The sequence below is a fragment of the Garra rufa genome, unplaced genomic scaffold, assembly GCF_049309525.1.
Source record: "Garra rufa unplaced genomic scaffold, GarRuf1.0 hap1_unplaced_003, whole genome shotgun sequence".
Classification (NCBI taxonomy): Eukaryota; Metazoa; Chordata; class Actinopteri; order Cypriniformes; family Cyprinidae; genus Garra; species Garra rufa.
The window spans coordinates 1,648,571-1,653,368 of NW_027394278.1; the positions used below are offsets into that span (position 1 = coordinate 1,648,571).

Here is a 4,798-nt window from a genome sequence, read left to right on the forward strand (position 1 = left end):
GAAAGACTTGTTTTACCGCTCTATTTATTACAATCATTTACATGTATTATAGAGTTTTAAGTGTTTTACATGTTTTTTAGGCCATTTTATTACTCTTAACATTTTAAGTGTATGTGTCTTTAATAAATGGATGGTTGGCCTGTCATGTGACTAGACACATGACAGGAAGCAGGAAGTACAACTGTATAAGAGAGCAGCATGACAAACAAAGGACAGTCACCAAACTGTTGGATTGAGGAGTTGCTAATTTTAGAGCTCACCTTTCCATTCACCACCTGCAAACTTTGGATTACACTTTCTGTGGATTGTATATACACTGGTGGACACTCACATTGGACTTATCAACACACTGGGGTTCTTGGACTGTTTTTAGGGTATGGACAAATGAACTGTATTCTTTTAACAGAGTTTACCTGTTTTTAGGGTATGGACAAATGAACTGTATTCTTTTAACAGAGTTTACCTAGTTTTATCGTGTTGTTTTAAAGTCTTTTATGTGAACCTTGTAAATACACCAAATCTATTTAAACCAATTTTCTTTTATGTCTCATTCTTTTAACCACTAGTCATCTCTCACAGTTAAATCTGACCCCATTTTAGTCTTGTAACTCGGCTGATAAGACCGATTGTTACACTTTTATGGGAGACCGCCTGGGAATACCAGGTGCTGTAAGCTTTTGCCTTTTCTTCACTATTTATATAATATGCTGGCTTTTACGGAGGCTGATCTTTAAATAGCCCACTTTTTGGAGCAGCCCTCGCTTATGGCCATACCGCGCTGAGAGCGCCCGATCTCGTCTGATCTCAGAAGCTAAGCAGCGTCGGGCCTGGTTAGTACTTGGATGGGAGACCGCCTGGGAATACCAGGTGCTGTAAGCTTTTGCCTTTTCTTCACTATTTATATAATATGCTGGCTTTTACAGAGGCTGATCTTTAAATAGCCCACTTTTTGGAGCAGCCCTCGCTTATGGCCATACCGCGCTGAGAGCGCCCGATCTCGTCTGATCTCGGAAGCTAAGCAGCGTCGGGCCTGGTTAGTACTTGGATGGGAGACCGCCTGGGAATACCAGGTGCTGTAAGGTTTTGCCTTTTCTTCACTATTTATATAATATGCTGGCTTTTAGAAAGACTTGTTTTACCGCTCTATTTATTACAATCATTTACATGTATTATAGAGTTTTAAGTGTTTTACATGTTTTTTAGGCCATTTTATTACTCTTAACATTTTAAGTGTATGTGTCTTTAATAAATGGATGGTTGGCCTGTCATGTGACTAGACACATGACAGGAAGCAGGAAGTACAACTGTATAAGAGAGCAGCATGACAAACAAAGGACAGTCACCAAACTGTTGGATTGAGGAGTTGCTAATTTTAGAGCTCACCTTTCCATTCACCACCTGCAAACTTTGGATTACACTTTCTGTGGATTGTATATACACTGGTGGACACTCACATTGGACTTATCAACACACTGGGGTTCTTGGACTGTTTTTAGGGTATGGACAAATGAACTGTATTCTTTTAACAGAGTTTACCTGTTTTTAGGGTATGGACAAATGAACTGTATTCTTTTAACAGAGTTTACCTAGTTTTATCGTGTTGTTTTAAAGTCTTTTATGTGAACCTTGTAAATACACCAAATCTATTTAAACCAATTTTCTTTTATGTCTCATTCTTTTAACCACTAGTCATCTCTCACAGTTAAATCTGACCCCATTTTAGTCTTGTAACTCGGCTGATAAGGCCGATTGTTACACTTTTATGGGAGACCGCCTGGGAATACCAGGTGCTGTAAGCTTTTGCCTTTTCTTCACTATTTATATAATATGCTGGTTTATACGGAGGCTGATCTTTAAATAGCCCACTTTTTGGAGCAGCCCTGGCTTACGGCCATACCACTCTGAGTGCTTGGTACAGTCCAGTGACATCACAGGAAGTGTTGCAGTAGCAGTTGGTGGGAGAGGCCCACCATTTTGTTTAGTTTGTTTAGTTTGTTAGTTTATTTTTTTTGTCTTTATATTTTTTTCAGTTGGATTCCCCAGCAGTTAAATGCTGCTAGGGGGAGTCATTTTTTTTTTAGATTTCAAAAATGGATGGATTAATGGCAGCAGAAAAGGACATAGCAAGAGAAGCACATGGACAAGAGTTGGCAAAAGATAATGGTTTTCGACAGAATATCAATAAGTTTGGTGGCAAAGCAAAAGAAGCAAAGTCATTTCTGAAGGAAGCTACAGTAATTGTTAATTTGATGGACCTAAGAGATGCAATGGCGGAGGACATTATACAGGCTGTGACAGAAAAGATTGGATTTGGAAAGCTGTTGGCGGTAAGACCAAGGCCAGATAGAGAATATGAACTGACTTTGGATGATGAAGCAATGTGTGATGAATTAATGGATGGGTTAATGATAAAAGAGAAGATCTGTGAAATCAGGAAATTGCAGAATAGAGAATGCATTGTTTCGTTTATGCATTTACCAGCATATATGGACAATAAAGACATTTTATCAAAGTTGGAAAAATGGGGTGTAACCCCAACATCAGACATTAAACGACGGTACTATCCCGGCACAGACATAACGGATGGAACAAGATATCTAAGAGTCCGCTTTCCAAAAGAAGTGGTATCTCTGCCCTATAGTGCTAAGTTCGAGACAGCTGAAGGGGCACAATACTTCAGGATCATGCATGATAGGCAGATGAAAATCTGTAGGCTATGCATGGATCCTGGTCATATTTTCAAAGACTGTCCTAATTTGAAGTGTTATGAGTGTGAAGAGCAAGGGCATTATGCTCGTAACTGCAATGCTGTAAAGTGCCCAGACTGTAAACGTGCTTTGGTGAAGTGTGAGTGTTGGATGGAGGATGAAGGAGGAGAAGGAGAGGATAATCAATTAAAAGAGACTGAAACTTTGAGTGATGAAGGACATGTATGCAAGAAAACTCAGGACTCAAATGAAAAAGAAATAAATCAACCTGAAAGGATGGACAAGGAAGAACGTGATAACTTGATGGACAATGGGGATAATGAAGAGGAGCAACAAAAAGAAAAGGACAAAGATGGGCAAATGGGAAGTGATGAACAAACAACACTAGAGATAATGCAAACAACGACGGAGGAACAGGACAAAATGGAACAAGCACAAACGATTTTGGAAATAGAAGAGGATTTGGGAAAAGGAGACGAAGGAAACGACGAATCTAAAGACATGGGAAAGGAAAGAATGCAGAGAAGAAGATCCATTAAGGTAACCCTTAATATAAAAATGGCTAAAAAGAAAAGACAGAAGAAAAGAAAAGAATTTGATGAAAACAGATTTGGGGTATTGATGACTATGGGAGAAGAAAATGAATGATGAATATAGTAAAGAACATTTTAATTATTAGTCTTTTAAGTATTGTATCATTAAATGTTAGAGGTTTACTGAATGTGGAAAAATTTGAAAAAGTGAAAGAATTAAGTAAAAAAACAGATGTAATTTTATTGCAAGAAACAAATTGGAAAAATGAAATGATGGAAAGTTTTGAAAGAAGATGGAAAGGGAAAATGTATTACAATAATGGAGATGGACGAAAAGGAAAAGGAGTTGCAGTTTTATTTAAAAGAAATATAGGGGATAATGTTAAAATTATATATTGTGATAAAGAAGGGAAATGTATTATTGTGAGAATGGTCTGGGGAGGAGAAGATGTTATTTTATGTAATGTACATGCTCCAAATGCAGAGGCTGAAAAGAAAATATTTTTTAATAATTTAAATGATTATATAGATACATGGGAAAAGGTTATAATAATGGGAGATTTTAATACAGTTTTGAGTAGAATGGATATAGCAAAAGACATGGTTTTTAAAAGAGATGGTGGAAGGGAAGAATTGCTTAAATTAATTGATAAAAATGATCTGATAGATATATGGCGAGAACGAAATGAAGGAATAAAAGATTTTTCAAGGCAACAATTGGTAAAAGAAAAAATGAAGCAAAGTAGAATAGATTTTATGCTGATTAAAATAAATATGAAAAGAAATATTGACAAGATATATTATAAGATGACTTCTCTTAGTGATCATAGTAAGTTAATAGCTCATTTTAATGAAACCGGGGTGGAGAGGGGAAAGGGGATATGGTGTTTAAATAATGAACTTTTAAAAGATGAGAATTATAAATTGGCAGTGGAAACAATAATAAAAGATGAGAGAGGGAAAGGAATGTTTGAAGAAGATAAGAGAGTGTGGTGGGATAATATCAAATATGAAATAAAGAAGTATTCATTGAGTTATAGTAGATTGAAACAAAAGATTAAAAGAGGAGAAGAAGTTGCAGTTAGGAATTTTTTGAAAGAGGAATTACAAAAAGATAATGGTGATATAGAAAAGATTGTAATTTATGAAAACCGATTAAAAGAAATAGAAGAGGAGAAATGTAGAGGAGCTATGATAAGAAGCAGGTTAAAGAATGTGATGGAAGGAGAAAGGTGTACAAAATTCTTTTTTAATTTAGAGGAAAGTAGACAAAAGGCTGATACGATAAAGGAAGTTCTTAAAAAAGATGGGGAAAAAGTAAAAAGGACCAATGAGATTTTGCAAAGTGTAAGAGAATTTTATGCAGATTTATTTAAAAGTGAAGGGATAAAAGAAGATGAAAAGGAGTTTTTATTAAAGCAGGTTAAAACAAAAGTAGTTAAAGAAGATAAATAAATGTGTGATAGAGATTTTTTAAAGGAGGAAATAGAGACAGCAATATTACAGTTAAACAATGGGAAAAGTCCGGGAGCAGATGGCTTGACTAGTGAATTTTAT

The 4,798-nt window shown here is 35.8% G+C and overlaps 2 non-coding genes across 2 annotated transcripts; both read left to right on the top strand.

Moving 5' to 3' along the window:
• Positions 1-760: 760 nt before the first annotated feature.
• On the top strand, positions 761-879 carry LOC141309862 (5S ribosomal RNA). The gene has a single exon (XR_012347409.1). It is a non-coding gene; the product is annotated as a 5S ribosomal RNA (ribosomal RNA).
• Positions 880-963: 84 nt separating this feature from the next.
• Positions 964-1,082, top strand: LOC141309808 (5S ribosomal RNA). Its single transcript, XR_012347355.1, has one exon. It is a non-coding gene; the product is annotated as a 5S ribosomal RNA (ribosomal RNA).
• Positions 1,083-4,798: the final 3,716 nt, after the last annotated feature.